Here is a 16884-nt window from a genome sequence, read left to right on the forward strand (position 1 = left end):
ACCAGCGTCTGCTCCAAAATCTGCTCTTCCCCTGATCCAGCAAATCCTCATGGTCTTGAACCCTCCATTTAGCAGGGGAGAAGGCGATTCATGGTATTTGCTATGTACAGTCGGCCCCCACAATGAGCCTTGCAGAACAGATGGTTGGATGCATTCCCTGCCCTGCAAATCTTACAGCCTGATGTGGGCATGTCACCTCCTCAGTGTGTGAGCTAGTGGTGGACAATGTAAAGGCTGGAGATTGGCAATGCATTGCTGCAAAGGAGAAGGGGTTCCAGGGCAAGCAAGCAGGCTGCTGAGCCAGAGGACCCACTTCACCAAACGGTAGCTGGGGCTGGGATTGAAATGGCTGGGACCTGTGGTTTGGACATGGGGGAATCTCCCAGGCAAAATGTCTCTTCCTTTAAGGGAGGGAGTGGGCAGTGGATAATTCTGAAGAACTCCTACCCTAATGTGTCACTCCTTCAAGCCAGGCAGTAGAGATGCCAAAATCTAATCTCTGCACAGAACTTCAGTGACTGGACATCGACCTTGTTTTCAGCTCCACATTGTGTTGTGCTCCCGTAGTTTTTGCAGAGTATGTTTCCTGGGTATTTGATCAACCCTTCCAAGATTTCCCATCGGTCAGGATCAATTCCACATTCCTTCATATCTTGCTTGCATGTGTTTTTATAGCAAAGCTTGGGATGTCCTGTTATTCTTGTTCCCTCTGTTACCTCCCCATATAGCCTGTCCTTGGGCATGCACCTGTCTTCAAACCTACCCAGATGGCCCAACCAGAAATCTTGGCAAGTGATCGTAACAAGTGGCACCATCGTCTCCATCAGGGCATCAAAGTCCATGACAGAAGCTGGCTCCTATAGCTTAAAGAGAAAAGAGCCCGTTGGAAGCAAGCTGCTCCCAACCAAGATACAGACATTTACAATAACTGCCAAAGATCACACAAATTTCAGATTGGACTATTCAGTCACATGAGACATTGCAAACCATCTACATCATAGGCTGCAATTCCCACTGTCTCTCGCAGATGAAAGGATGCCAGTTGGTCAGCCCTTATTGTTATTATTATTGAACATTTGTATTGTGGTGGAGTGTGAATTAAAATGACCTGCATCCACAGGATGAAACTCTTTAAGCATATTAAACGGCCTGTTAATATGTAGTTTCTAATACACTTTGAAAGTGGATTAAATTAACTGAGGATTGCATTACTGCAGACCAATGTTAGTGTGGGAGCATCTATACTTTGCACTAGCTTGGAAGTCCTCCAACTGTTCTCCCACACTGCTCTGCACTATGCCAGGACATTTACCTGGGTGCCGTCCACTGCACTGTGTCACCAGCAACCGCACACCATACAACATAAACACTAACCCAGGAACCTATCCTTGCAACAAAGCCCGATGCCAGCTCTGTCCACATATCCATTCAAGTGACACCATCATAGGACCTAATCACATCAGACACGCCATCAGGGGCTCATACACCTGCACATCTACCAACGTGATATATGCCATCATGTGCCAGCAATGCCCCTCTGCCATGTACATTGGCCAAACCGGACAGTCTCTACGCAAAAGAATAAATGGACACAAATCTGACATCAGGAATCATAACATTCAAAAACCAGTGGGAGAACACTTCAACCTCTCTAACCACTCAGTGACAGACTTGAAGGTGGCAATTTTGCAACAAAAAAACTTCAAAAACAGACTCCAAAGAGAAACTGCTGAACTTGAATTAATATGCAAACTAGATACTATTAACTGTGGCCTAAACAAAGACTGGGAATGGTTGGGTCATTACACCAATTGAATCTATTTCCCTATGTTAAGTTCTCCTCACACCTTCTATGGGCCATCTTAATTATCACTTCAAAAAGTTTTTTTCCTCCTGCTAATGATAGCTCATCTCAATTGATTAGACTCTGCCTGTTGGTATGCATACTTCCACCTTTTCATGTTCTCTGTATGTATAAATATCCCCTGTCTGTGTGTTCCATTCTATGCATCCGAAGAAGTGAGCTGCAGCTCACGAAAGCTCATGCTAAAATAAATTTGTTAGTCTTTAAGGTGCCACAAGTACTCCTGTTTTTTTTTTTTTTTTTTTGAGGATACAGACTAACACGGCTGCTACTCTGAAACTTGACTGATGTCGCCTCCCTGTTTAAATGTTGGTGTGGAGCCAGGGTCAGTCCGTGTGCTGCTGTACGCTCCTGGAGTTCTTTTTGATGCAGCAGCCAAGTTCTTCTTTTGGGGTTTCACCCAGTGAGGTGAGCTGCACACATGCTGCCCCACAAGAACAAGCCCTTAGAAAGTCAGCCTCACGGCTTGGGGATTCATCAGGCTGGTTTTCAAGTCTCTCCCTCTTGTGATGAAGAATTTTGCTGCATATGTTTACAAGACATTTTAAATCCCCCTTGTAGTGTCCTGAGTGCTTTCATTCAGCCTGTCACAGCTGGACAGCCCCAGGAGGGAACTGTGCAGGATTTCAGTTTAATTAATCTTACAAACCCTCCGCAATGCTTGTCCGATTCAAAGCCTCAGATCTCATCCAAGCCAAGATGCCAGTTGCTATTCATCCTCAAAGTGAGTTTGCCTTTTGAAAAGCAAAATCTTAGCTGCTGCTTCAGGCTCTGAGGCAGATCCAATGTTTGGATTCCTGCACATGACGGTAGTGAGCCCAGACAAATGTAGTAATGCAAAACCCACGTAAGCCCAGAGATCCCTGCTCAGGGAGACACACATGCTAAGAGCTCAGATGCTCCAGTGGGCCAGGAGGAGCCCAGAAAACAGAAGATCTAAACAAAAAGCAAAGGAGTCAGCATCAAACAATGCAGGATTCATTCTCTCTGGGATAGAATAGCATTCAGTCTCCTGATCCAGAATTCCCAAGGCAATTAGCTTAGTAGGAGGGAGAAAACAGAAGGGACAGTCAGCTGGGAGAGCACGTGGTCGATGTTCGCACGGGGGGAAATTCAGCAGTTACAGTTCACAGGGTTCTCTGCTCAAAGCTTGGTTTCTTTCAGCTTTGATTTGAGTAGCATTTGCATGAATGAGCCCAAGGAAATCTCAGAGCAAAGCCACCATGTTATGAATGGATTCCCCCAAAACCCTCTAAACCGGCCCAGGGGCACTCAAACCTGGACGCGCAGAACTCAGCACAGCTCATCCAAGGATTTTTTTGGTGAAGAAATCCAAAATCCAAACACTAGTGAGCCCCACCGGTATTAGGATTGTGCCCTGAGAGCCCAGCACACAGTGCTTCTGCCAGCAATGACAATGCTGTGTGGATACTATCTGTTTGGCTGTTGAATTTGAAGAATCGGTGATGTTCAGTCAGGGTTCTGCTGCCTGGTACCCGGCGTGCGAGAGGAGGGGTGAAAAATAAGATTGATTCTTTAAGCATAGGATCCAGGAGAGTGAAATGCCAAGCTGATGGAACAGCTGAGCATCTTGCAACTTTTGCCACCAGACCAGTTCCCTAGGGTGAGTGCGGGAGGCGTGCTGTGTGCACACTATATCACTTACCAGTCCTGTGTGCTGAGAATGTGTGGAGATCTCCAGATCCTTGCTGGTGATTCAGAGCTTTCACCCATTCCCTTGAGGCTCTCCATGGCCGTCACTGTCTTGATGTTTGAAACCTGGGCAGGAATTCAAAGCCTGTTAATGTGGAACCAACAGCCGGGATGGTTGCTGCTTAGGGTCTGTCTACACTGCACAGTTGACCCAGGTAATTGGCACCCGGGTCTGAGCACCTGGGTTAGCCATACCCGCGTGTGTGTGTCCTCACTGTTTCTGCACTTGCCCATGCGTCTGTGGGCATATCCCCTGGTTCTTTGTGCTGAGATGCTCTAGGATTCTTTCCCTCTCAATTGCAGGAGAAGGTGTTTGTTCTTCGGGGGAAATCATGGGAAGGTAATGGAGGACTATCAGCATCTGAGAGATTTTACCTGTGCTTTCACTGGAAAGTGGGTACGTTCTAGCTCGAGTTAAAGCGGGGGTCGGGATCTAACCCATCTCCCCAGCCAGGTCAGCTAGCCTGGGCTTCAGGCACCTCCAGACCCAGGCCAGAGATTCTTCTGTGTGGATGGTAGGAAGCTCAGGTTAAAACCTGCATAAAAACCTGGGTTAACTCTGCAGTGGAGACAGACCCTGGCACAGAACTCCTTTGCCCCAGGGACTGAGCATGCCGCCTTCTGTAGGTTTTACCAGTCCACAGGGATAGGGACCAGAGCTGGGAATTAGCGCTGGATTTCCCAGGAGCAGTGCCCAACTCACGTGTCTCCTCAGGCAGTACGGAACGAGGGCAAGCAGACAAGCATCCTCGTTCTTCCCTGGCATCTTTCTTTTCAGAGATTCCCACTCTGCTGCTGGGACGATACTGCACCCGGTGAGTGGCTATCACTCCTATTAGCTGACTTAGGGACTATGCAAAAACCCAGAGGAGCACTTACAAAAGCACATCAGACACTTCCCTTATCTGACTTCTTCACCTGGTGCTGAGAGCTGCTGCTGGGACTAGATACATATGTGTATTTTACCTGCTTTGGTTTTTCTGATTTAATGGGGGAAAAATCCCGTGGAAGCTAAAGAAGGAACCTTTTTCTTATCTGAGCTAAAACTGAAGCTGTGCTGGGCTGGGGGTTGAGAATTCAAGTGCCCTGTTATTCACACACTGAATAAGCCGGTGCCCTCAACCAGGAGCCACTGCTCTCTGCACGGAGGGCAAAGGCTCTGCCTGTGCAGCAGAAACCCTCTCGGAGTTAGATGAATGCTGCCGGGAATGAATTTGGGGCCAGATCTGAGGCCCGTTGAAACTGACAGGAATCTTTGCATTGCCTCCAATAGGTTTTGGGTCGGGCCCGTTGAGCAGCTAAGGATGCACCCCCAGAGTCTGAAATCCTCTCTCCAGGGAAAAATGTTGGAGGAGGAGAAGAGTGAGAAAACTTCCAGCAAAACTGCACCAGACTCCAGGATAGTTTGTCCAATCCCAGCCCTTTCCCACTCCCTGTTCACTCCTGGCATCTCTTGGGGTGTGTCTACACTGCAGCTGGAGGCGAGCTCCCATCCTGGGTAGGCAGAGGCATGCTAGTGGGGCTAAAAATAGCCGTGTGGATATTGTGGCTCCAGCAGGGACTTGCGCTAGCCACCGGAGCTCAGACCTCGGGAGTCAGATGAGCTTGAAAGCCCGGGCTGATGCCCGAGCCGCACTGTCCACACTGCTCTTTTCAGCATGCTAGCTCGAGCCCCCTAGCATGGGACTCGCCCCCAGCTGCAGTGTGGACGTGCCCGTGGAGGCTCACATTTGAGAAGGGAATTTATGGCAAAGGTCCCCGACTCTCCCCCTGCTGGGCTTGTGAACGTTCCATGAGGCCCTTTGGTGGTGGATGGGTCTCGCTGCATGGCATCCGTCGCTGGGAACGTGTACCAGCATCTGCCCAGAGATGTTACAAGAGAGGCCCAGGTCGGGGAGGGGGGATTGAGTAACATTTTAAACGTCTCCACACTTTCACAACAGTAACATTGCACTTTCCCCCAAGGCCGTAACTTCTCTGCTTCCACCCCTGCCTCTCCTCTCACCTTATTCCCATGGACTTTCAGCTTCAGAAATGCTGCTGTGTTGTTGTTGTTGTTGTTGAAATGCACCAAATGGGAGGTGGGAGGTGTATTATTGGTCACTCTGTTTTGTTGGCTTTGGTTTACATTCACTTCCCTAGGACTGATCCCTTGGACAAAAAGGAGCAACCAACTTTTATGCAACTTGACTGGAAGAAGCAAAGTTTCCTTCAGTTCTCAGGGCTGAAATGTAAAGGAAAACACATTCTGGTTAATTTGGTCTAATTAGAGATTAGTTCCTTCCACAGAGGCAAACAGCAGAGTTTAAATCTGACGCTTTCAGCACCAAAGCACAGATCTCTAATGCTTAAACGAAAGGAGTAACTCCATTTCCTGGCATCAGTAGTAGGCTGCTATCCTCCAAGTGGCCCAGTCAGACACTGCGTAAGTATGTTACACTGAGAAATGCAAAGGGGCAGTGCAAGGAATGTGAGAGTTTCCTGGCTATTTATACCACAGGCTGTGTTTCCTCCCTAGTTCCAAATGAGTTCTGACGTACTTCTAATGTCAGTTGGAAATAATTTCCTAGTGTTGAGCCGGCAGGATCCTCCTGCCTTCTGAGATTGGGGGAAGTCTTTATTTGAAGAGACTATTTCCTCCATTTGAGGCAACCGCAGAAGTCCCTTGAATGCATCTCCTGAATGAACAGACATGAAAGCAAAGACAAAAGGTGCATCAAAGATCCCTTAGGAAGTATTCCAATGGTATCCTGTGGATCAGAAAGCTGAAAGCCCCATCTCCACATAAGGCTCACTTGAAAAGCACATACATCTCTTCTCAGACAAGCAATCCTGGGGACAGGGAGGTTCCATTCTCTGAATCACCCCGAGGATGCTCTGACCCACTGCTTTGTCAGTTTCCACCCCTGCCCTGCCCTACTCATCACTAACCGTTCCAGACATCAGGTGCAGAGCAGAAGACACTTCATCAAACATCTTCGCCAATCAGAAGCCGTTTTCACCACGGGAGGTGCGATCCTTTGAAGGCGTGAAACTCTGCCCTGTCTCCACGCTGTCAGTGGGAGCAGAACTCGGCCCGATGTGAACCCGTAATCACAGAGGGAGAGGTGCCTTTAGTCAAGGAATTTGCACTGTACTTACTGAATCTGCTGGCAGCTGCATATTACAAACAGCCATTACTGGGAAGTGCTTTATGATTGAAGTTTACACAGAGGAATTCAGCACCATTTGTTCTGAAATATTACAGATGGGAAATATACATTAGGTCCCAAGTAGCATGGAGAATTGCTACCTAGAATGTTTCCCAGTCTAGATTTAAGTGACTCAAGTGGTGCTGTTAAAACTGCAGTGTGCTACAGTGACTCTGTTTCCATTGTAAACCCTCAGCAAGGCCATAAGCATTAACACTATTAATCACCCAGGGCTGGAGGTTCAAAAGATGGTGGCCAACTTATTTCGTGTTTCAGAAATGCAGCTCCACCCCGTTAAAAGACCCCAGTCACCTGGATGTGCCAAGACGCCATATGCTTGGGGGCATATTACTCTTGATTTACATGCAATAATCCTACTGAGGTCAAGCATGGGACTTCTCCCCCTCAGCAAGTGGGAAAAAAACTTAAATAAAAATAAATATAATAAAACACAAGAAAACGAACTGCCATACTGGGTCAGATCAATGGTCCATTTAGCCCAGTATCCTGTCTTCTGACAGTGGCCAATGGGAGTGAACAGAACAGGTCATCATCAAGTGATCCATTCCCTGTCACCCATTCCCAGCTTCTGGCAAACAGAGGCTTGGGACACCATCCCTGCCCATCCTGGCAAATAGCAATTGATGGATCTATCCTCCATGAACTTACGTAGTTCTTTTTTGAACCCTGTTAGCATCTTGGCCTTCACAACATCCTCTGGCAAGGAGTTCCACAGGTTGTGCGTTGTGTGAAGAAATACTTCCTTTTGTTTATTTTAACCTACCCCTGGTTGCAGGGCAGTGAGGCCTAAGGGCCAGTGTCTCTCCCACTCCACCGGGCCCTGGCCCACGGTCCTAACCGCGGCGTAGGATCTTGCCACTGGCTCAGCGGGGGGTCCTACCGAAACACACTGAGGCTTACCGGGGGCCAAGTACCAGTCCGTCACACACACACACCTCCCCCCCACCCGGGTTGCTTCCTACCGGATTGAGAGTTGGGGTCTCCCACGAGTACCTGGGTTCTCCGCGGGTCTCCGAGTCTGTTGCCTCCTTGGGCTCCTCCCATAATAGGGCTTCGTGCCGGCCCGGAGAAGCTTCAGTTCCCGGCAACTTCCAGGGTGGCGGCTGGTCCTCTGCAGGAGCTTCCCAGTTAGATCCTTCCCCTGCGGCTGCCAGCCCAGACTGAGCTGAGTTCCCTCCTTTTATACTCTCAGAGCACTTGGAGCATGCCCAGTACGGCCGGGGCAGGACTTCTGCTGTCAGCTACTGGTCTGATGCTGCTGAGGCTAGTGCAGGGCGGGGCTGCCCCATCACATAAGGTTATAGTGACAACAAGTAAAAGTTCATTTAACAAAGTCTAGCGATTTGAGTGCTAGCAAGGAGGAGTATTGGAAGCAAATGGATACATATAAAACAAAATCATAACCTGCATTCTAGACCCTGGACTTAATTAATTAAATACTCTCCTGTTTAATAAAATATTGCTCACCAGTGCTTTCCAGCAGGCAGGCTCTGAGCCCTTTTTCACGAGACAAAACATGCTTGTCTCGAAGATGTAGGGTGCTGCGTGTTTCCTGGCATTACCTGATATAGCAGACTAATCCTTTAAATTTAGCCAGAAGCAGGACACCGCCCCACGGATGGTTTTTTCCTGTAGGTTTTCTCTCTTGTTGAGTTGAGTTCACAGTCTGATGCTTGGTGTCTGGCTTGGCATGCAAATAGGCACCCATCGCAAGACACACATCACCAGATGTGGAGAGAAGCACCTGCTACCGCCTGTCTGAAAAGAACATTTTGTCACCTCCTGGTGACCTGGCTTAACCCCTCTACAGTAAGAACATAATTTTCACTATAGAGCTATAACTCCTGAAATATTACCCGTACACACATTTTGCAATGATTATAATGACCAGTGGGCTACTAGCTCTCAGTAGACACCTCATATGACACCCTTTAATGAACTATTGTGCATCTATCCAACCCAAGGGGATCCCTGTAAAACTCCATGCACCCTCCATGCCCTCTGCCTTAGGTTCCTGAGTCGCACGCTCCCTGTTTCAATCTGCAGTACAGAGGTTCAAGCAGCACAGGACTCTGCCCCGCCCTCATTCTAGAGTCTTTCCTGAGGCAATTTGCTTCATGAAGGTGAGTGGAGACAATTTCAGGGAAACACGTTTCTCTCTACGGAGATTGAGGAGAAAAGCAATCTTCATAACCTGCTGCAATCCTTTATTTCAAGAGCAGCTGGCACCTCATAGAACAAAATGAAAGAGACTGCAGAGGCAATTCTGCCCGTGCCAAAGAGATCGTCTGCGCTTCTCCCCCCCTGTTCTGGAGAACGAACAGAAAGTTAGAGAAGCCTGAGTGCCCCTGTCTTTGCAAACCATAGTAGCCAGAAGCTGGCGCTACCACACAGCAAGCATTAAGAAGGTTCCATAAGAAAGGGGCAGCACAGTTAACACCCCAGGCAAACCTTCACCCCAGACTCAAAGGGCCAGATTTTCAAAAGCGTCTGCCACCCTCAGCTCCTCTTGGGAACCATGAGAGCTACATTTAGGGGCCTAAACGGGAGCTGAGCTCTTTGAAAAGCTGGAACAAAACGTGCACTGATTAATGCTCAGACAATTTCATTACCTTTTTTTTAATTTTCTCATATTCTGCTCCTCTGTGCTTCCTGGATCAGGGGCCAGGAGAGGACGTGGAATTACTGGAATTCAGCACAAAACCCCAGCAGAAGCAGGAATCTGCCCACGGCCTTTTCTTGTGCACTTGCAGGACATTCAGAGCCAAGGTAGGGATAAGCCACGTGCAGACTTGGTCTGTCACGGGATCCCTGGGATGCGATTGACACTGAGAGTTACCTCAATTGTGTTTGACATTTCCAGACTGGGACTGGCTAAGATCCTTTCCTCATGTGACAGATTATACTCTTTGGAGTCATTAAGATAAAGCTCTTTTGCCAATTAACTGGATTTTAATTGCTACAGCTCATTGCTTCGTGTCACTGGCAGTTAGAGCTTGAATTGAGAATGTGGCATTTTAGAACTTAATGATGACAAGCGTGTTTTAGCCTTTGGGATGAGCCCTGACCAGAAAGATGGTTTGTTTTCTTATTCTTTTGCTCTCTTCGCTTCTTTTATTTTTCTGAAGTTGCACCAGGGAATCTCGGGCTCCTTTGCCTCCATGCTAAACCAGAGTCACTGGCCCTTGCAATCAGACCATGTCGTAGTCGGGTACAAAGATGCTGAGCCTTCAAACTGCTCTACATCCTGCACTGGCTTTGATCCTCAGGTAACACACATCACTGGGGGAGGAGGGTGAGATGACCATGTTCTTTTCCTGTCAGCGTGCATGGCTGAGAATCCATGTGGCGATCTGAAGCATTCCAGTTGATAGTCAGTGTGTGTTTTGTTCCTGACATTCACCAGAGATGACATGTCTTCTTTTTATTTACTGTAGGACCATATTCTTAACTGGTGTAAAAGAGTGATGCCTTCAGCAATCAGGATCTGTCCTCGGTACCTTGTCCGAAGTTACTATTCTAAGAAACAGCTCTATTTTTTGTACTGTTATTAGGTAAACCAAAGACAGGAGAAATTAATCAAGCCAACCCCTCCCCATCCTTCACCCCACTTTAAAATGGGAGATACCTTTCATTTAGAAGGGAACCATTCTGGTGGGTGCCACACCCCTCAAAAAATAAATCCTCAGGTGTTTGGGAAATTCAGGACGTTGGGAAAGTCTGAAGCCATACAAAATGACCCCGTTTGGTCCAGTCCACTTGGCGTCAGAGATGGATGTTTCTTCCAGTTCCATGAAATCTGAACTCTTAATGGAAGACAAGAATGTGCCTGTTGTGGGGAGCAGATGACTGGGGAGCAGAATCACTCTCCGTGTGATTTTAGTTCCTTCTGCTGAATCTGCAGTGGGGAGTTTCAGGAAGGCAGAAGATGGTTGGAATCTGGCCAGGGCACTTAGGTTAAAAACACCTAAACTCCTTCAAAGAGGACACGATGAGATCTTTAAGGAGCACAAGCAGCCAGGAGCGCTACATTCGCTAGGGCTGGACACACCCCTTTAAATTAGCTTCTTCAGTCTAACAAAGCCCAGCTGACTTATTGACGTTCAAGACTTGTACTATTAACCGAAAGCAGACTCACGGGAACTTATGTTAAATTCTAGCTACTGTAGGTCCTTGAAAATGAGGCCGGAGGGGAAGCAACAACACATAGCTTGAGAAATAGAGTCCTGGGAAGTGTGCCACATTAAATGATCCTGGGATATGACCTTGTTGGGATGGTATAAATTAAAGAAAATGCCCTCTGGGTTGGCATGTGAGCTATATAGATCACACATGACCAAGGAATCTCTGTGTATATATAGATCACACCTGACCAAGGGATAGCTATCTAAATGTGAGTTTTATTGGTCTCCTTTACTGAAGATAAAGCAACTTCCAGGCAAAGGGGCTGGAACTAGAGGGACAGGGGGTGCTGTAGCACCCCCTGATTTGAAGTGGTTTCCATTATATACAGAGTTTACTGCTTAGTTCAATGGCTCTCAGCACCTCCACTATAAAAATTGTTCCAGCAGCCCTGCTTCCTGGTGTTAGCAAAATGAGTGAAGAGAAATGGAAGTGTAGGAACGTGTGTGGAGGGGAAGAATGTGGATCTGTTTAGTGTGACAGTTCAGATGCCTTTATAGACACACATGTGAGGGAAGATCAGATAGTGCCTTAGACAACTCTCCCTGGTCCAGGTTTCACAGCTGACATAACTGCAATCAATATCTCCTGGAAGAGAAATCTGCTGTGTTTCAGACAGATGGGAGGGTAGTTGCCTTTACTGCTGATGCCTCTATTAAATGCTCTTCGAGGCATGGCCAGGGTCAAATTCAAGCCTTAAACCACGCAGAAAACTAAACAACATATGGAGTCTGTGAGTGCATGAGTGACATGTGCCAGGGTATGTCGGATTGTCCGATTCTGTGTGCGCATAAACGAGAGAGAGAAATGACATCCCAGGGCACTGTGACCCAGAGAAACACAAAAACAGGTGCACTTGAGCCGGACCTCTTGCTTCTTCTATTGCTCAAAAAGTGTTTCAATCACTTCAAGGGGTACTAAGAGGATAAAAGATTGGGGAGCGTTGTGACATCTACTGATGAAAAGTGCTCGAAGAGCTTGGTATTATTACTGATAACATGGCCCAACCCACAACCCCGAATAATAAAATACTGCCTGTTGGCGGCAGTGTTAGACTGGGGGGAAACCCAGGAACCCAATGCTCTACATATCTAGGACCCAGAGGACTTTCTCAGTCATGACGTGGTTGCTGTTGAGTGCTACATGCATCAGCACGCTCTATCAGTTGGGTGCCAAGGTCAACCAAGTGGGCTGGGTACTTTAATAGCTAAGACCTAAAAGGCCAAATCTGCTGGTGTAAACTGGCAAAAGTCCAGTGAGGTATTCTTCCCAATTCCTGTTATTACCTATCCATCCATCCATCCATCGATGAGGTTATCTGCCCTATCGTCACGTTATTCCTAACGGCCTCTGCTCAGGCTGAACATGAGTCTAGGTCACTCTACTGGAACAGAACAGGAACCTCTTCCCTGAGTCCAGCTCATGTCACCATCTGATTCTTTAGATCAGCCTTGTGTTCACAGCTGGCAGCAAAACCCGGCCATTTCACAGCTTTCCAGTTCTAGCTGCAGTCAAGAGCCATGCTGCTGCCAGTCAGACATCCCAGCAGCTGATCATTTATTGAAAAGCTCCAGGGTAGGAAGCTGCAACATATCCTTAAACTCTTGGAGCCAGATGGGGTCAGCGCACTGTTTACTGACCAGATCTTACAGCTGCTATGGGTTTGTCTGAGCAGGGGGTGGGTCTCTGGAGCATATTACCTGTTGAGGGTTGGTGACCTTTGGAGAACTCAAGGAGCAAATCTTCCCTGAACTTTACTGCTTTGCCCAAGGGAATTCCCTTGCAAGTGCATTTTTTACACATAGCTGATGTGGCGGCTGGTTTGCTTCTGAAAACGGACATGAAATGGGGACTTAGGGCTGTGCCCTATAAACTGACACCGAAGGAGTAATTCCGTATGCTGGGGGATGAAGCTGTGTGTGTGAGAGATGAGGGACAATGAGCACGGCAGGTGTGGTGGGGAAGGCTGGGAGGAGACGGTGGCAGAGGAGCAATGCAAGCAGACAGACACTTTACCCTGTATACATTGGTATAAAGTCTCAGTTGCAGCATGGTCCAGTGGCCGGGGCTGAGGGCCAGCAGTCAGGAGAGATGGAGTCTACCCTCATCTCTGCTGCTGACTCACTGTGGGACTTTGGGTGAGTCCATCTGTGCCTCAGCATTCCAGTCTATAAAATGGGCATTCTACTGCCTGTCCAGCCTTTGTGGAGCCTATGGATGGAAAGGTCCATATAGCTGCGAAGTGTTACTATTTCATGACTGCAGAGGCAAGACATCAAGGTGGCCCTCTTTGCAGTGCTCTGACTGGGAAAGGATTTCCTCTGCTTTGTCCCTCCCTCCTTTAACCTGAGTTTTAGTGCTGGTGGAAGGCGCTGGACTGATGGGGCTGGAGAGCAGGCACCAAAGAGTAAGTCTCCTTCCACCCCATCCTCAGTCTTTCCTCACACCTGACCTGGTAGAAGGCGGGGGGGGGGTGTCCATTAGAGCTTGGGGGCTGAGAAATCGAGTTCATTGGGCATCCCTCCATTTAATTCTCAAAAATACGAGCTAGTATTTCCTCTGGATGTTACTGTAAATAAAACAACTGCCTCCCCTGGTCTGAGTGCATTGAATCCCCCAGTGGCACAGCCTGGATTCTAGAACCAACAGCCTGCAACAACACTATCACACACACACACACACACACAGCAGCTGTCCATGTCCAAGCACGAGCCTTTCTCCCCCCTGGGGACATAGGATTCTGGGTCACGTACGAGGCACTGAGGGTTGGGCTGGGATGCTCACATGGAGCGAGGTGCCCTGCACGCTCCTCAGAAGGGGCTAGGAGTCCAGACTCCAGAGTTCTAATTCTGGGTGAGCACAGTCCCTGGGAAAGTCCCTTCTGCTCTCTGCCTCAGTTTCCCCTTCTGTGAAGCAGGCCTGATAATGATTTTTGGGGTCTGGGAAGGATTTGCAGTGCTTTGAGAACGCAGTGACTGATGTTATTTTTCACCCCTTAAGTCCCATTTTGCAGTGATTTCTGCCTGCTAACCCCCACCCCTCCCTTCCAGGACCAGCACCACCTCTCCTGTGCTGCCAGGGAGCAAAAAGTGGTTGTACTAGGAATCTGCACTCAGGTCCCCTGGGGCCTGACCCTTAAGAGTCTCCATTGATGGACATGAAAATGAGACGCTGATTCTCCGCACCCGGTGCTGCAGGGCTTTGCGTCGCCACTCCTGACGGAGCAAGGCCATTGTGGTGCTCTGAGCTCCTGGGAGGACTTTCTTGTTCCTTTCTGAGCTGTTTTTGCCCCAGGGTAGCTTGCAGAGAGACGTGTTTGTTTTGCTGCTCTTGAAACCATCAGCCTGTATTAGAGGGGCTGTCGGAGTATTCGAAAGGAGCCCCACACGTGAGCCTTTTCCCATGCTCAGCCGCGTGGGAATCCTCTCCTGCCTGGGAAGCAGAGGAATGCACACTTGGCGGATGGATGCAGTGGATGGCAGTTTTTGCATGCTAACAGCTCTTGCATTAAAGCAATGGCCCAGCCAAGCACCCCCAGCCCTCCTGTCTGTTGCTGTCTTTGGAGGCCTTTAATGGGTGCACTTTCTGCATGGACAGCGATTAGCCCAAAGACACATGCCAAGCATAAGGCACATCACTGAGCGTGGCTGTTGGCTTCAGCTTCCGTACCGATTAACATCATCAAAGCAGCCGCTAGTGACATGATCTCTTATTCCGCTAAAGGCAGCAATGAGTCCTGATGGGAAACTCCTGGGGGGCTGCTGAGGCCATAGGAAACCTTTGGATTTGTGTCTCTCTCTTACCTCTGCCTTTTATCACTAGCAGGACCATCCTCCTCACAAATGGAGCTTTGCTCCTTACACGTCTCATCTGCTCCTGCTCATTTCCTACCCCTGAAGTGATAATCCCCTGAATATTATGCCATCATCACTTCTCAGCAGCAGGTTGTGATGTCACAGATGGGAGCCGAGAGCTGGCAATAGACGCTCCCGTGGAGGCAAATTTAGCAGGGTCATGGCCATTTCATTCAGCAGGCCACAGCGGATCTAGCTTCAGTGCATTACAAGCTCGTGCCATTTCTTATCAGACCATAGAGTCCCCACCTGTGGAGCACACATATCGATGGAAACCAGCAAACCGCACTGAGAGGGCAAGGCCAGAAAGAGCTGAGTAGTGAACAAACAGACAGACAAACTCACACGCGAACAGGGAAAGAGTAAAGCCCCAGAAGCTCTCATTGCAGCCGGCTTGCCCACCCAGGGCAGGGAGCTCTCGCTCTCTTTCTCTGCAACCTAAACAGCAGCAAAAACCAATCAACAAACCCCCTCCCTGTCCTCCTGGCTCTCAACCCCTCCGCTCCATGAGCAACTATGCTCTCTCTAGCGGGAACCCCTGGCTAAGCATTGGAAAGGCAGGGGTGGGAGGATTTAAATGAGCTCTATCAGAGCCTGCAGCTCCAGCAGATGCTTTTCAGAACCTCTGGCCCTGCTCCTCTCCTCCCTGGCACTGTTTTATTTCCTAGGGGCTTAGTTGGGGAAGCATCATCCTGGGGTGTTTTTTTTTTTATTATTTGCTAAATTGTTTCCATTATTAAACAGACGCCGTTCCTAATTTTCTTCAGAAATCACTCACCTCTACAGCAGGTCTAATTGGAGACATAAACATGCTTAATGAAGATGGCATCCGCTGAATATAAATGCTGATTTGTGGCAGGCTGGCCAAGTCGACAAAGACCAACTTCTATCTGCCTGGAATACACAACTCCCTCCAGAACAGATTCCACCCACCTCTCACCTCTAAGTGAAACGTCTCTGAGCGCTGCCGTTTGCTGTTTCGCTCTCCTTACTGAAGAACCTGTGCGCAGCTCCTGCTCTGCAGCGGGGGAAGCATTTGGCAGCCGTATCATTTGATTACAGGGTCCCACCGGTGTTCTTAGCACTTTGGGGCTCATTCCAATGCTCGCCAGGGACCTTTCCAGTTAATTCAGTGGGCTTTCAATCAGGATCTTAGAGACAGTTCCTTGTTCTATTCAGAGAACACATACAAAGGCGAGGGCCCGGCTCCAAAAGGCTTAGCGGTTGATAGTCCTAGATGTTGATGGGATTCACAGGCCCTCTTGCCGTCTCACTCAAACAAATGCCACACCCCGGGCTCAGGCGTGGAAGTGCTGTCAGCGAGTGGATCGCTGCAGAAGGTCCTGTGAAAGAAGGGGGGCTTTAAGGAAGGATTTGACTGAGAAGAAGAAGGACTCATTGAGTGAAATTGACCTGTCTTCAGAGGCCAGTGCACAGCCCATGCACCACTTAAGTCCTACCTTGCGGATGTTTATGGTAGAGGCAGAGCAGGGAGCTCCCCTTCACAGCATGTTATTTAGAAGAACTTCATGTGTGTGCTACTGCACATGACAAATGTTTGTGCAATTGCACGTCTAAAGGGACTTGATCCATCTCTGTCAGAGAGAGCATTTCTTTCTGACCCAAATTGACTTTAACTGCATCTCCTCTTGTTTTCTCTTTGATGTCCTTACCCCTCTCCTTTCAGCCTTGGGTGAGAACTTGAAGATGTGACTCATGGTGCAGAAATATTGAAACTGACTTCATTTTTATTCATTTCCCCTGCAACTTGCTTAAAAGCCGTGGAGGACAGGGGTGGGAAAAATCTTTCCTATAAAATTACATCATCTATCTCAGTCTCTGCAGCTCCCAGGAAGTCATTACAGATGGAAATTAAAGCCCATTATTGCATTTAATTACCCACCAAATGAACTGCATATATAATGAATATTGTAATCCCCAAACATATATAAAGTTTCCAAGTTCATACCTCTCCTGCTGTGTGGCAAAATAATTCCAAAGTGCTTGAGCCCAAGTCCAATGAATTCAAAGGAAAGACTCTCTCAGTCCAGCAAAGCAT

General features: G+C 48.3%; 1 long non-coding RNA gene across 2 annotated transcripts; it reads right to left on the reverse strand.

Annotated features, from left to right (window-relative positions):
- Positions 1-3530: 3530 nt before the first annotated feature.
- Positions 3531-14858, reverse strand: LOC120375865. Of its 2 annotated transcripts, XR_005586849.1 has the most exons (4): positions 7783-8131; positions 6719-6810; positions 5583-5801; positions 3531-3643 (listed from the first exon to the last, which is right to left on the reverse strand). It is a non-coding gene; the product is annotated as an uncharacterized LOC120375865 (long non-coding RNA). The 2 variants fall into 2 exon arrangements; XR_005586850.1 differs by lacking the exons at positions 6719-6810; positions 7783-8131 and adding an exon at positions 14775-14858.
- Positions 14859-16884: the final 2026 nt, after the last annotated feature.

The sequence above is a fragment of the Mauremys reevesii genome, linkage group 12, assembly GCF_016161935.1.
Source record: "Mauremys reevesii isolate NIE-2019 linkage group 12, ASM1616193v1, whole genome shotgun sequence".
Classification (NCBI taxonomy): Eukaryota; Metazoa; Chordata; order Testudines; family Geoemydidae; genus Mauremys; species Mauremys reevesii.